At 46.0% G+C, this 16,261-nt stretch overlaps 1 protein-coding gene across 11 annotated transcripts in view; it reads right to left on the bottom strand.

The window, feature by feature from the left end:
- The window catches only part of LDB2 (LIM domain binding 2), a 384,443-nt gene that overhangs the window by 10,695 nt on the left and 357,487 nt on the right, over positions 1-16,261 (bottom strand). The window lies entirely within an intron of this gene.

Genomic DNA, 16,261 nt, shown 5'->3' with positions numbered 1-16,261 from the left:
AAAAAAGTGCAAAGACGTTGGCGTTTCGCTACTTGATAATATTATTCGCGGTAAGTAATGTCAACAGCTGGAAACAATTAGAAAGCTTAAAGGTGCTTCTCTTGTTCTGCTGCTTTTGATTTTCTCTGTGCAAGTTTGGAGGAAGAGAAATACTACCAATACCTGATAACGCCCACTTCATTTACTATTATTTATACTGCCATATTATAGCTGAGTGTGATTTATACCCGCACACACGCACGCGTGTGCATATCCAAGGACACATTCTGTACAAACTCTTGGGTGGATGTATGTAGCTCTATTCTGAATTCAAATGATTCTTTCTGGTTAAAGGAAAAAAGCTCTCTTCCGTGGAGCACAGCATGCTCTGATTCCTACCCTGGTTTCTGCTGTTGTTCCTGTTTGTATAACCACACACTGTGAGTTACAATGCTAGTTTATGTAGATTACGTGGCAGTGAAAGCCATCTTTTAAACTCTGGAGAACAAAGTGGCAACTGGAAGTACTTTTTTGATCCTCAGTCGTATCCAGGCCCATGATGAACACTATTTTATTTTTATTCATGTGCTCATTTGTATTTTACACATAATGATAATGTCAGTAACATATGCCCACATTAGTTGAGCGTGGGGGCTTTTTCTGTGGCGCTGCACACTGTTGCTTTCTTCCCTCCTTTGGTTAGATGTTTCAGATTTACTTGGGTCCAAGACATCTGATGACAAAGATTAATGAATGAAACGAGACCGTAAATCCATTTAGGATTGCCTTGAACTTCTCTGAATTCCTTCTCCCGTTAGAAGCTCATCAGAACACTGCCACATGGAGAGTGCCCTATCGAAGAAGACAAAGACCACAACCTGCAATGATGTATCCAGTACTGTTGCAATTACAACCACACAGATATTGGCAATGCACCCTCCCATGTGGAAAAACACTAGTTCATTATGAAAGGCAGATGTGCAATCTCCTCCTTCCTCGGCCCATCGCTCTGACTACCCCCTTCCGTTCTGTCATTACTCAGCAGACACGCTGGCTTTTATCCACTGGTTTCCCTCTCACCTGGAATTCTCCCCTCCCCTCTTCTTGGCCAAGAATGCCCACTCGTCCTTGCGACAAGGTCGCTGCTCCTGTTACGCCTTCGCCTTCATCTCCAGGTTTTGCATCTCCCTACGCAGGCTGAATTGGGTGCCTCTCTATGGTTCTCTCCATGCACCCAGCCCTTTCTGCTTTACGAATGTACTCACCCATGTTTTGCAACTATCTGCTTCTAGTCTTTCTTCCACTTGACCTTGAACTCTTTGAATGCTGAGACTGTGCCTTGTATCTCTGTGTCCCTAGGTTTGGCTCAAGTGAATGGATGCATTTAAGGTGTCTTTAGAAAGACCAGAGGATTTTTCCATGCCAGTGTTCCTGAAAGTATGGTCTAGGTAACACTTCCATCGGAACCAAATGAGTTGATAATTAAAAATGCAGGCTTCTAGGGGCACCTACGTGGCTTAAGTCAGTTAAATGTCTGACTTCCGCTCAGGTCACGATCTCGAGGTTTGTGGGTTTGAGCCCTGCGTGGGGCTCTGTGCTGACAGCTCAGAGCCTGGAGCCTGCTTCCGATTCTGTGTCTCCCTCCCTCTCTCTTTCTTCCCCTCCCCCAATTGTGCTCTGTCTCTCTCTCTCTATCAAAAATAAATAAACATTAAAAAAATGCAGATTTCCAGGTTTTTCCCCTTCTGTTTCACTGGGTCTGGAGCTGGGGTCCTGAATCTGCCTTTTGGAAAAGCATGCCCCTGTCGTATTCTGATACAGACTCCCGAAGTCTGCTGCCCTACATATGTGCTAGGCTTTAGAAAAGATACATATAAACAGCAAGACATGTGCAAATTCCCTGTGGTTTCCAGCTTGAATTCCACTCTCTTCTCACTCAACCCCATTTGCCCATGCTGCTCCTCTCTTCTCAAGCCTAAGCATGATAATCAAGGTTACCTTCATCTAGAAAACATTGTCTGCTCTTTTTACCTAACAATGATCTAAACTTGACCCAAACCGCTAACTCCGTTGAAAGACAACTGTAATCTCTTTCCCATTGCAGTTTCTCAGGAAGAAGAGAGGAAGACTTCAAAGCCTAAATGACACATGTACAGTGTCAGCCAAAGAGACAAAGCCACTCAACCCTAGTGGATCAGGCTGTCAAGTAATGAGATCTGGATGCGTGATGGTACATCTTCAATCTTGTCTATCTTCTTGCTTATTTGGAGTCCTCCCTGAAACGTAAAGTGTTAGTAAGGAAGACCCCATGAAAGAGGGGAGATTCCTGTGCAATGAGCTCCACATTCCCACACCGTGAAGACTCGATGTGGACATTACTCCATTAAGAATTCCTCGCTGGAAATCAAAGTACGTGCAAGCCATAGACGGCCGCAGGTCTCCCCCAACGGCTGATGCTCAGCGGACCAGAGTAAAGGATTCCATAGTCATCTCTACAAACAGAGATAAGGGCGGATTATCCATCAAAGGAGGACCACTGCGAGATGCAGACCGGGTCGGAAGATGTTTGCATCTATTACTAAGCTAGGTTAGTAAGAAAGGAAAAGCTTTCAGGGAAGTTCTAAGGGCTGGGAAAACATTTTTTTAATTAAAAAACCCCACAACGTTAAGTTTTCAGGCCGTTTCCTTTTAGCCCGCTCCCCGTTCTTGAGAAATGGGTGTATAGTGGTGGTAAAATACATAGGAGGCGAGAGGTCTAGGTATGGATTTTAATTCTGCACTAGGTATGCACCCTTGGGGGAGTCCCTGAAGAGTGCCGGGGCTCTGTCTCACCTGCAAAAGAATACCCATCTTGTGAGTTGTTGTGAGAATTTGAGGTAGTACGTCTGACACATCAGAGGTCAACAAACAGTAGATATTACAATTACGTGTTAACACGTACAGCACAGACAGTCAAACAGATGACATTTCTATTACTTCACATCCACAAGCATTTACTGCGCTTTCTTCTAAGTGTCAGGCACTCTTGCTTTGGCGCTGGGGACCTAATGAGGAGAATAGGATCTCTGCCCTCAGGGAGTCTTCGGCCCCCTTCGGAATGATTTCAGGATAGTAAGAAAACTCCCAGAGTTTCCACGTCAAGCATCTCCGGGAATCACATCTCTGTGAAGCAAGTATTTTCGTTACACGACAAGTCAGATGGCCAAAGTGACCTTTGTGGACCCAGAGGGGCCCTGGGCAGGATACATGCTGGCACACAGGAGAGTTGCCTTTATCCTGAGAACCTGCGAGCTCATCATCTACTTCTTTTTGTGGTGCCTTCCTTTCCTTTCCTCTCTGGGCTTTGGGGCAGCATTTTTTTTTTTTTCAGGTGCTAATCCTCAGGATTGATCCCTCCCCCTTTAATGTAAAAATACTTTGCCATCACGGCAACCCACCCCAAAGGAACTCGTATCTCTGAATACTAATCAGGAATCCCTGAAGCCATGTTTTTGCCTTCCAGGGGAGGGTTCCCAGGATGGAGAGGCAGCCCTCCCCTGGATTCCTGTGTGCAAACAAGCGCGCCTGCTGTGGAGGTGCGCTGGCTTTGCTGGGCTGCATGCTGTAGGTGGCAGAACTAACTCAGACAAGAGCCTGCCTTCTCAAGCAGCAAGCCAGTGCCTTCGGGCCACAGCCAAGGCCTGGGGCGTTATGAAACGAGATCAGGAAGACAGCTGGGGGAGCGGGTTCCCGCAGCCACTGGCCAGTTCCTTCTGGAGCCAAGATTCCTGCTGTCCCTGGGGTCTCGGACCCCCCTGGGAAGCTGGTGCAGGCTAGGCAGCCTGCCTCTCGAATTTTGTACAAAATAGCTGGAGGTTTATGAACCCTCTTATACTCCCAACGATAGACTCTAGGGAAAGAGTTCTCTGTGTGTCATAAGTGTAAACCAGGCTACGGTACACGTGCCTTTTGCTCCACCCCATGCACGCACACGCGCGCGCGCACACACGCACATCAGTCGACTGCATGTTAATGGAGCTAAGCATAGTAACAGAGTCCTTTGATTTAGAGGCACAATTTCATATGCAAACTTGGACCTGCTGCAAACGTCTTAGTGGTTGGGTCCCTTTGCCTGAAGAGGAAGGTCCCAGACAGCATTTGAGCAACTTCTGTAGCACCTTGCGTGCAGGGCTCTCATTTAGTTTGGTTTCCTCCAGTGGTGGTGTTGGGGGAGGGGGGGGTACCAGGAGGAATTCTAGAACACTGTGGAAGGGGGCAGGAGTCAGCAAGGCTTGAGATCTCATTTTGAGTACGAAGCCCCTGAACGTTCAGCCCCCACCAGGTCCAGCTAGGATCCCAAAGAAAGCTATCGCCCACCCCAGCAAAGCTGCAAGGACACCTTTTTGCAGATTTAGTGAGAATTTTAAGCTAGGCTTGATCTCCTTATGCTTCTGACTTCATGTTCTGGGATTCTGGCCCCAGCACTGACCCTTGGGTATGGAATCAATGCCTGTAGCTACAACAGTGACTTGCTGGGTGAGTAAAAGGATAGATGGATGGAAGGATGGATAGATGGGTGGATGGATGGATGCGTGGATGGATAATAAACAGCTTGGCCAGATTTATAGCAAGGAGTCATTTGCTAATAGCAGACAAATCAGGCATCGTCCCGGGGGCTTAGAGGTGATGAATTTGTCCATTTGATAAATAACCAATTGCCTCCTCTATACAGAAGGCTTTGCTCAAATGCACATGCATGTACCCAATTACTACATGTCCAGACCAGGTAGGAAGATCTCAGCTAGTCCTGGGACTTGTCACGGTAACAAAGGGCCGAGCAAATGTAGACAGTGTTGTGTTTTGCTTTGTTTTCATCGGACGGTTCTCCCGGAGACATTTGATTCTCCTTGTTCTTCTTGTTCAACTCCCTGCCCAAAGCCAGTCCCAGAAATAGGTGATGCTTGTCAGAGGCAAGCATCTCCTCTGGCGAGGAGAAAGCTAACGCCCTGGGGCTGGCAGTTGGCTAACTCCCAAACCTAGGTCCCGTCTACTGCCAACATTCTGATCCACTCTTTTCTGGATGATGGATGACATCCTCTGAGCCTGAGCCACCTAGTCTTTGTATATAGGTTTGCCCAAGGTTACTCTTTCAGTGCCAGCTCAGGCCTTTCTTCATGTTGTGCTTTTCACCTAGAAGTCCTCCCCTCATTCCCAGTCCTTTTAACCAGAGGTTGGCAAGCTATAGTCTGTAGGCGGAATATGGCCATGCTTACGCAATGTTGGTAGCTGCTTTTGTGAAGTGACACCAGAATTGAATCGTTGTGACAGCATTCATATAGTCCGCAAACCTGAAAATATTTACTATCTGGCCTTTCACAGAAAGATTGCTGACCTCTCTTCTAAACCGGTGCTGCTCAAAGTAGGTGGTCTACAAACTCTTTGTTGTGTTTCTGTGACAGGATAAGCAGCTTGAGGCACAGTGTAATTCAGTTCACTGCTTCCTTCACTAAGAAAATCTTATGTCAAAAAAAAAAAAAAAAAGTCAGATGAACTAAACAATGTGTTCAACGATGCAGTTGATTTATATTCCAGAGCAAGCTTCCTTGAGTTTACAGTCTGGTACTGGCCTGAAAACCACATTTGAGTCATACCAATATGACCATTAATGTCCTCCAAGGTGCAGCTCAAAGCCCACATCTGTCTTTGACCATCCCCACCCACAAGGGACTTCTGCTTCTATAGCACTTATTACGAATCTAGGTACGTCCTCGTGTTTATATTTGCATTAGGAATATTCCTTTCCTGTGGACTTGTTTCATCTGCTTATCTATAGCAAGCCATATTTCACTTTTCTCTCCCTTCTATTTAACACAGTATTAGGCATACTCAAATATTTGCTGAGTCGTAACTTAATAATCACGGTGGAGTATCTAACCTATGCCTGTCCCTGGAGTACGTACCTGACGTATATTAGATCATTAACCCTCACCAGCTACTGACCCACTTTCACAGGTGAGGAAACTCAGACTCAAAGCCATTAAGTCACCTAGAGCTGATAGTAAAGAGTGTGATTCCTATACCGTACCCAAGGTTTTACAGCTATTCGAAGGGCAGAGAAGAGGTTTGTAGTCAAGTCTGCCTGATTCCAATGATGTGTTCTTAACAACAAACTGTTCTGTTATCTACCTTTCTAAATATGAGTGGCTTAAATCGCTACTAAGATACCAAGTTCAAAGGCTCTCTCATTGTGAGGTGCCTGGGTGGCTCAGTCAGTTCAGCGGCTGGCTCTTATGTGCAGGTCAGGTCATGATCTTGCAGTTTGTGAGGTCAAGCTCTGTGATGACAGTGTGGAGCCTGCTTGGTATTTTCTCTCTCTCTTCCTCTCTCTCTGCCCCACTTGTGCATGCTCTCTCTCTCTCTCTCTCTCAAAATAAGTAAATAAACTTAAGAAAAGACCTCTTCCTTAAAACATGCGTGTGCGCGCGCGCACACACACACACACACACACACACACACACATGCTCTCATTGCCTTTATATGGCTCCTTGTACACGGTATTGACCTCTATACAGAGAGGTAGGTCATACACGAGGGGTGCAGGCTTTGGAACCAGATTCATGTGGGTTCAAACCCCCAAGTGTGCCATTTACTACTGTGTTCTTGGCCAAGAATTTAGCCTCTTTGAATCTGTTACCTCATCTGTAAAATGGGGATAATGATACTTATATTTGACAGTTTGAAATAACGTATTTAAATATTTAATGCAATGGCTGGCACAAGGCCAGTACTCAAAGGATGGAAATTGGTATTATGATAAATACTAGTGGCATCAATGGCTCCTCTGAGCCAGATCAATGTGTGATGTGATTGGTTAGCTACTGGGGAGTAAATCAGTTGGTCTCCTTGAGACTTAGGGGGTCACTAGATATAATATTCCAAGGGGTGTTAATTACAATTACATTGCATTTTAGCGGCTGATGTCTCTGATAAAAACCCATTTTTACAATTCAGTGATAAATACAAAATGTTCGAATCCACAAACCAGAGATTTTTTTGCCCCTGCTCCTCTTCCTCCAGTAACTTGCTTCTCTGGCTAAATTTGAATTAAAAAGATACCAGAGTGTGGGGGTGATTAAGAAATAAACTCTTATCTAAGATGAAGGAGTATCTCTTAATTAAGAGACATATCACAGAAATATATTTTACATTAAAACAATAGAAAGATACAGAGAATCTAAAAGAAAAACAAAACGAAACAAAAAAAACCCAAAGCAAAATAAACAGATAATCACACCTAGAAGCAGATAAGAATGAGTAACAGACATCCACATGAGTAAAACCCACTGTGCCTCAGAGGATGAGAAACAAGAGAGAAGGAAATGCTTTCCCTTAGAAGCTAGGCAATTCTAAAACATCAGATTATGATTTGGGTTTATTTCCTGATAGGATTAAAGGTAGATTGGTTGTCAAATTCAAAACATTCTCTCTCTCTCTTTTTTTTATCTGAAGATTCAACCAGGGGAGGCTTTGCCTTTTCTCAACTGTTTTGCAAATTGATTGCAGGGAAAGTTATCACATCCAGCCCTGGAGAAGGCAGCCTCTTCTGCTCTGGGAGAGGAGGTGGGTGGTGGCCCGGGGGAGCTGACTTTCCCCAGCAGCAGCTGCCACCTCAGGAGCCATCCTCCTTCCAGAGCAAGGAGGCCAGCCATGCACATCTCAGTATCTATGCCTTGATCTCCATTTTGAGGCCACCAGAGAGGACTCCTGTGTGCGACCGCTGGCTGCTTTTCTCACCACCCCCACCAGAAAAACGCGGAGCTCGGGAGGCCCCAACAGACTAGCCACACTCAGCGTTTCTGCCGTACCTGTCAGGTCAAGGAACAGAAGGTTCAAGGCCCTGGAAGTACATTCTCTATCCTTCTGATCCTAAGGACTTGATTTTCCCACCATGTCATTTGGTATGGGCACCCCCTTCCATAGTGCCCCTTCCTTCCAGCTCTGTATTGACGAGGACAGACCCCTGCACACTATTTACCAGCTCTTTTGCCAGCAGGCTTCACGTGAGGTTGGGCCGGCTGGAGGCACCAGGGAGAATGGAGGGAAGTGGGTTGGGTTAGTTTCCTAGGGCAGCTGTCACGAAGTGCCACAAACTGGTGGCTTTAGCCAACAGAAATGCATTTTCTGTCAGTTCTGGAGGCTGGGAGTCTGAAACCAAGGTGTTGGAAAGGCCACACTCCCTCCAAAGGCTCTAGGGTAGAATTCTCCCTTGCCTCCCCCAGCTCCTGTTGCCTCCCCCAGCTCCTGGTGTTTCCTGTCTTGTAGCTACGTCACTCCAGTCTCTGCCCCCGTCCTCACGTGGCCCTTTCCTCTATGTCCCCGTGTCTGCTCCTCTTCTGATGAGGACAGTGGCCATTAGATTTCCCAGTAAGGACACACCATGAGGTTCCAGGTGAACATGAATTTTGGGGAGATCCCATTCGATCTACTACATGGGCAAAGAAAGAAGGAAGGGTATTTCTTGTCTTCTCTGGTTCAGACGGCCTCTCCCACAGCTGTCACCAGAGGTCCTATAGCTTCTATCAGGTGGCAGGCAGTAACACCTCTTGCTTTGTCCCCTGGAGTGGCAGTTGCTACTCTTGGGGTTTCTCATCTTCTGCTGGCTTTTCCAGCTCCAACATCTTTGTACATAATTCACCATATTAAATTTCCTCTATGAAATTACTTGGTAATTACTGGATAGACTGATTGACATTGTGGTTTGTAAGAAATTAGGTAATATATAAAAGATGAAGGACTTTGGGTGTAAGGAGGCATCACGTGTAGTGGGGTCGAGCATGCAAATTCAGCTTGGGTTCAGATTCCAGCTATTTAGTAACTGAGTGACCGTGGATGAATTATTCAGTCTCTTGGTGTTTCAGGCTCCCCATCAGGAAAGTTGGGATAACCATAGTAGTCAACTAACTGGGTTGTTAGGAAAAACAAGAAAATCCACTTAAAGTACTTACCTGGGTCCTATTCCTAGCATATGGAATGTGCTCTGTGCGTGTTTATTATGATGGGGTATAACCAAGCTGGGGGCCAGGGGCTTTCTGGAAGACATTTTGAAACTTGTCAAGACATACTTGTTAAAAATTTACAGATGTTTCTTGCCCTATGTATATGTGTATGTATGCACCCAGCCTAAACATTAGACTTTGGTGAAACAAGGGATGTCTCAAATGTTTAGTCAATTTGCGTTTCCTATAAATACCTTGTCCTGACCACGGGGCCATTGCCTCAGATACCCTGTCCAGGTGTTCTGCCAGCATCTCTAAGTTCTACAGCATGGTCCTGGAATGTTTCAAAGGAAAGAGAAAAACTCTGCTTGGAAATACTCTACAATGATTAACAAACATTTAAGGAGTTCTGTCTGTCACTTGTAGGGCTCGGAGTAAATTTCAGGTAAATTTTAAAAATTCTTCTTGACCCAATGGTGTGCCTTTGGATGAGTCAGGTAGTGAAAATGAATACCAGTGGCTCAGGATTATGAAGGGGCCTCCTGCAGACACTGTCTCTTTATTGCCCATGACTGTATTAGTCAGGGTTCTCTAGAGAAATAGAACCAATAGGAAGTGCATGCTTCCTGTGTATTTTAAGGGATTGGCTTTCCCACGATTGTAGGGGGCCAGCAAGTCTGAAATCCAGTTTCCATGGGCTGGAAACTCAGGCAGGAGTCAGTGCTTCAGTCTAGAGGCAGATTTCCTTCTTCTCCAGGAAACCCCAGTTTTGCTTTTAAAACCTTCAACTTCGGGGGCGCCTGGGTGGCTCAGTCAGTTAAGCGGCCGACTTCAGCTCAGGTCATAATCTCACGGTTCCTGAGTTCAAGCCCCGCGTCGGGCTCTGTGCTGACAGCTCAGAGCCTGGAGCCTGTTTCAGATTCTGTGTCTCCCTCTCTCTGACCCTCCCCCGTTCATGCTCTGTCTCTCTCTGTCTCAAAAATAAACTTAAAAAAAAAAAAATTAAAACCTTCAACTTTGTCAACAAAGCTCACCCAACAGTAAATCTATTTTACTTCCAGTCAGCTAGTTATAGATGATAAACACACCTACACAATATCTTCATAGCAAAACCTAGATTAGCATTTGATGAAGTAACTGACACTATAGCTGCTATGAACTGAATTTGGCCCCTCAGATTTATATGTTGAAGCCTAACCACCAATATGACTGTATTTGGAGAGAGGGCTTTTAGGGGGCAGTTAAGGCTAAATAAGACTGTCATCTGACAGACCGGTGGCCTTGTAAGAAGAGGAAGAGACACCAGAGAGCTCTTTCTCCGTGTGCGAATGCTGAGGAAAGACTAAGCAGGAACGCAACAAGAAGGTGGCCATCTGCAAACCAAAAAGAGAGCTCTCACCAGAGTTGAGCCTGTGGTCAGAGTTGACCATGATTTTGGACTTGACGGCCTCCGGAATTATGAGAAAACAGACTTCTCTTGCTTAAGGCACCCAGTCTATGTTTTTTTTTTTTAATTTTATTTTTTTAATTTACACCCAAATTAGTTAGTGTATAGTACAACAATGATTTCAGGAGTAGATTCCTTAATGCCCCTTCCCCATTTAGCCTATCCCCCCTCCCACAATTCACGCACATTGTAATTGTAGTAACTTGGGTAGCAGGGATGTAGTGGCGAACACTGCACAATCCCTCCCTGGAAGCCTCCATCCAGAAGGGAGACAGGTGATAAACGAGATTTCTAGTAACCCTCTGTTTGTTCTCCATATGTAAGAGTCTCTTATGTTTTGTCCCCCTCCCTGTTTTTATATTATTTTTGCTTCCCTTCCCTTGTGTTCATTTGTTTTTGTGTCTTAAAGTCCTCATATGAGTGAAGTCATATGATATTTGTCTTTCTCTAACTAATTTCGCTTAGCATAATACCCTCCGGTTCCATCCATGTAGTTGCAAATGGCAAGATTTCATTCCTTTTGATTGCTGAGTAACACTCCATTGTACATATATACCACATCTTCTTTATCCATTCATCCATCGATGGACATTTGGACTCTTTCCATACTTTGGCTATTGTTGATAGTGCTGCTATAAACATGGGGGTGCATGTGCCCCTTCGAAAGAGCACACCTATATCCCTTGCATAAACACCTAGTAGTGCAATTGCTGGTCGTAGGGTAGTTCTATTTTTAGGTTTTTGAGGAACCTCCATACTGTTTCCCAGAGCGGCTGCACCAGCTTGCATTCCCATATGGTATTTTTTTAAGGCAGACTGAGCAAACTAAGACAATGGCCTAGCTAAGCTGACACATAAAACTTCCAGTTTCCCGCTAGATGGTAAAGAACTGGAAAGCTGGGCTGTGTCCTGTTTCTTTCTTTCATTCATTCATTCATTCATTCATTCATTCATTCATTCAATATTATCTCACACCAAGCAATGGATCTAATGTTTGTGGAATGAATGCATGGTTGAATACATGAATATGACCGGATGGAGAACAAACCCAAAAAAGGTGATTAGACATCCGCAAACAGGTCAGCTCTTGCTTCACGCACGTTGTAATTGTAGTAACTTGGGTAGCAGGGATGTAGCGGTGAACACTGCACAATCCCTCCCTGGAAGCCTCCATCCAGAAGGGAGACAGGTGATAAACGAGACTTCCAAATGGATTGGCTACTATAAAGGAGAAGGATGAGGGCTGTCAGGAAAAGTTGCCAGGAAGAACTGATATTTAAGTTGAGACCTAAAAAAAATGACTGAAGCGTCGGCCAGGCGAAAGAAGAGGCAGCTGGGACAAAAGTTGGGTGGACATCTTCAGCAGGGGGAATACAGATGTGACTGCAAGAGAGGACACGGTGTTGGAGACGGGGAATGATTGGAACGGAATCCTTGGAATGATTGGATTCCATGATGGAATCAGGGAGCCAGCGACAGTGGCGAGGCAGGGGTCAGGTTTGTCAGGGCCTCAGTTTCCGGCCACAGCAGAGCTGAGAGGTGCAGCTGATACAGGCGAGGGCATTCCGCGCATGACGTGGCCCCACCGGTGCCATCAGCGTGGACGCTGCCGTATGGTGCATATCAGACTGTTTCTCTTTCACCCACGTTTCCTAAGCATGAGAAAAGCATCACCACTCTTTTGATGTGTTTGGCTACACAAAAGCACCAAATATCCCCGAAGGCAAATATTGGCTGCTCGGAGGCTCCCGGCGGTGGAGACCGCCCCCCAGGCTGAGTGCCGTTGATCACAGCGCTGGGGGCCTTCGCGCTGGTCCGCGCTGGTCCTCACCGGAAATAGGGAGCATTTGTAGCGTGCTGGTTATTTCTCCCAAGGAACTAAGAGACTGTGCGCTTACAACGAGGTAACATTTAAGCACTAGCATTTATAAATGGGGCCTAATAATCTTAATACTGCGAGCAGGGGAATCTGGATACGGTCCTTGGGAGCCGTCAGTGACAGTTTCCAAGGAACAGGGCTATCTTGTTCGTGCAGTTATAATCCCTCCTGAACATTAACTGTGTGGTGATGCCTGCCTCCCGCCCTGGTACAAATACCCACAAGGCTGTTAAAGACAGCATTGTGCTCTGGGGTGCGGGCCAGCATCCCCATGGCCACCGTTTAGGGCAATGTGGGGATAGGGACTTCTTGGCCCTGAGCACCCAGTGCATGGCTGTGTTTTGAATGCCTGCCTGCCTGCCTGCCTTCTTGGGAGTTTCTGCCAGGCAACGGCCCTCCAGCTCCGCTCCGACTCAAAGGAAGGAGCAATTGTTCAGCAATGCAGCGTTCAGCTGCTCGGTTGCTCCCGCCAGCCACGATCAGGTGCACCTGTGGAGCCTATATATGCAGCCTTGTCCCCACCCAGGAACAGAGGTGAGGTTGGCGAAAAGCAGGGTTCATGCAGACGTCGGCGATGCCGTATGAAAATGGGGTTGGCAGAGATTGGGATGCATTCATTCGTTCACTCATTCAACACATATTTATTGAACTTGTACTAGGTGCCCCCTGTTTGGTCCAGCTGCTCAGATTACGGTAAACAGAAATGAAGAAAATCACTGCTCTTATGTAACAACATTCCAGGGAAGGAGACAGATAAAGAAATAAGCACGTGATATATGTCAGCGACAAGTATCAAAGAGCAAAAGCAAGCAGGGAAAGGAGGTAGGACATGTGAGAGTTGGGAGGGTTTAGAATCTGGGTACTCTGGCTAAAGTCACTGCTTGGAGGGGTGGCTCGGCAGAGGTGTCCGGGCCCTAACCCCTGGAGTCTGGGAATATGTTAGGTTACTTGGGAAAGGGAATTAAAGTTGCCCATCAGCTGATCTGGGGAGGGAGCGATTAGTCTGGATTATTCAGGTGGGTCCAATATCACAAGAGCATCTAAAAGCAGAAAAGGGGGCACCTGGTGCCTCAGTCGGTGAAGGGTCCGACTCTTAGTTTCAACTCAGGTCTTGATCTCATAGTCATAGGATCGAGCCCCACATTGGGCTCTGCCCTGACAGTGTGTGGAGCCTGTTTGGCATTCTCTCTCTGCCCCTCCCCTGCTCTTATGCACACGTGTGCCTTCTCTCTCTCTCTCTCTCTCGAAAATAAATAAACTTAAAAAAAAGTGGAAGAGGGGATCAGAAAGGAGAGTCAGCATGAGAAGGACCTGAGGTGACCTTGGGGCTTTGAGGACAGAAAGGGGTCAAGAGCCAAGGCCTTGGCTCTAGGTGGCCTCTAGAAACTGGACAAGGCAAGGAAAGAGATTCTACCCTAGAGCCTCCAGAAAGGGAACACAGGCCTGCCAGCACCTTGAGTTTAACACGGTGAGACCCATGCCAAGATTTCTAATCTACCGTAAGACAATAAATCTGTAATTTGTCCCGGCAGCAATAGAAAACTATTACAATCACCCAGAAAGTGACATCAGAGTAAAGATCTCTGGTGAGGTTATCATATTTGGCAAATAAAAATAGAGGGTGCCCTGTTACATTTGAATCTCAGCTAATAAAGAATAATTTATTATAATAATTAAGAAATAGAATAGTAATTTATTCATTTTTTATCTGATATTTAAATTCACCTGGGAATCCTCTATTTTATCTGGCAATTTTAATCTCAGAGGAAACTAGGAAGAGAGGATTTTTGGGGGGAAAAACACTTCAGGCGGAAGGAACAGCATTCTGAGTAGAGGGAACAGAAAGGGCAAAGGCCTGGGAGCTTTGAGAAACATCTAGGAGAGAAATATGGCAGCCATGGTGAGAATGAGAACAGGAGAGAAAAGGAGTCCAGAGAGGTTGTGAGGTGTTGAATCATGAAGGTCATCAGGAGGATGTTGGCCTTTGGTCTGAGTGGGATGGGAAGACATTGGAGGGCTTGGGGCAAGGGAATGCTGATGTTTGGGGTCTCTGGAGAATGGAGAGATGCTGACTGTAAGCGACTTGAGGACAAGGTCTAATCCACTTTTGCATTGCCCTGGACCTAGCACAGAGGTAGGTTATCAAGCACCGTGGAGCTGGGAGGGCAGCAGGCCCTTTAAGGTATAACTCAATGCTGGGCCACCCGCAGAAAGGTATAGGGACATGTGTGGTAGGAAAGGGGAAGATTTTAAGAGGAAAGAAGTGGTTCTTCAAGAGAAATCCAAAGCATGTAGGGAGATCTGTAAGGATGGGGAAAGGACACGTGTGCGGGGACTTCCCGGAGGCAAAGACATTATGCACAAAGCTGGATATGACTCCGGAACTCAAGTGTTAAGAAAACTCAGGAAAGAGCATCACGTCCACCGTCTACTCCAGTTAATTCCGAGCAGCAGAGTCTAAACCAGGACGTGAGGAAGCCAGATTTCAACTCTTCGAACACGTGAAGGTTTCCTCGAAAAAGTTACAAGAGGGAAGAGAACTGTGATTATAAAACTTTTTGTAGCAGCCTGCTAATCTGTCACTCACTACCCCAAAACATGGCGGGCATGTGGTATTCATGCCCGTGGGTTTTCTCCCTTCATCTTCTAGTATGTCAACTACATACAGATGAGGAACGGGAGACCAGAGAGGGTGGGTTACTGGCCCAAAGTCACAGAGCTTTCAGGGATTCCTTAGCTTTGACTTCCTTGCCTTAGCCCCCAAACCAACCAGTTACTCCCTCTCTTACCTTTAAGCCCATGCTTACGAACACGTCTCTATCACCCAGCATTATAACAAGCTGCTTCCCTAACAAGACTGGGATTCTGGTGGAGTTGCCCACCTTTCCATCACCAGAAATTGGCACTGAGTAGGCAATCATAAAAATGAATTGATACCGAATGAATGAATGAATGAATGAAATGTCCTCTAAGTCTCAATGCACATATTTCAGTGTAAAAAGACTGATGAGGCCGGGCCGCAGGTAGAAGCAGGTGCTTGTTCCTTCCTTCTCAGCACTGAGAAGGCACTGAGGCTCCTGCCCCTTTGCTACTTTTCTTCTGGAGTTACGTGAAAACTTGAAGATGCATCGCCTCTAATTTCCCTGTGCTTATTTTCCCACAGTGGGTATTAAAAGTCTCAAAAGGGATCACAGATTATAGTTCCTGTTTTTATTTTTTCCTTCATCTATCTACAGTTCTGCACACTGGAAGCTTCCCTTCCTTATCTTTCTTCATGTGCTTGTCTAATTGTTTTCCTTTCACTTCTGTGCTCCAAGAACATCTCTGGACCCTTGACAGAAGATCTGTATACAGTGATTGAAAATCTGCTCCTGTTCTAGCCATTAAATTGATCTAGCCTGCTGGGGCTTCAGCCTCCATTCTTTTCGTGTGTGTGTGTGTGTGTGTGTTGAAGAGAGTTTTATGGGAGACATCTGCCTGACCTTGCCCTCTTTGGCCCTTCGACGTGAGAAAGAATGTGTTCCTCAGGCCCTCTGAGAACAGTGAGGAGCTTGGGGTGAGCATCTTCAGGGGAGCTGGTGGGACCAATTAGCAGAACTACCACGGGGGCCTTCCAGCAAGAAATCACAAAACCTAACTACAAGTTCATACTAGGCTACCACATTTGGATGGAGTCACAGAGTCTCAAATTATTTATAAATCAGTAAGCAGATAGCACGAAGCTCCTAAAATGACAGGCTTTTGAAAGCTGGAAATCTCTTAGCCGTTTTTACAGCCGTGGAGACAAAACTTCATAGGGTTCAAGAAATTCTGCCTGGTCTCACACCGTTGTGTTGCGGTCAGCCGGGGAACTGTGGTTCTTTTCTCTTCTTGCTCAGGGTCTGTGCTTTCCATCACACTGTGACACTTGGTAAGGTGTTCTCCTTAACAAATAGGACATTTTCTTTTGGGTCTGGTTTCCGCCTTCTTGGAAAATCCTTG

The sequence above is a fragment of the Neofelis nebulosa genome, chromosome 3 (genome assembly GCF_028018385.1).
Source record: "Neofelis nebulosa isolate mNeoNeb1 chromosome 3, mNeoNeb1.pri, whole genome shotgun sequence".
NCBI classification, from domain to species: domain Eukaryota; kingdom Metazoa; phylum Chordata; class Mammalia; order Carnivora; family Felidae; genus Neofelis; species Neofelis nebulosa.
The sequence above is the reverse complement of the archived record's forward strand: the minus strand, read 5'-3'. Positions and strand labels throughout refer to the sequence as shown.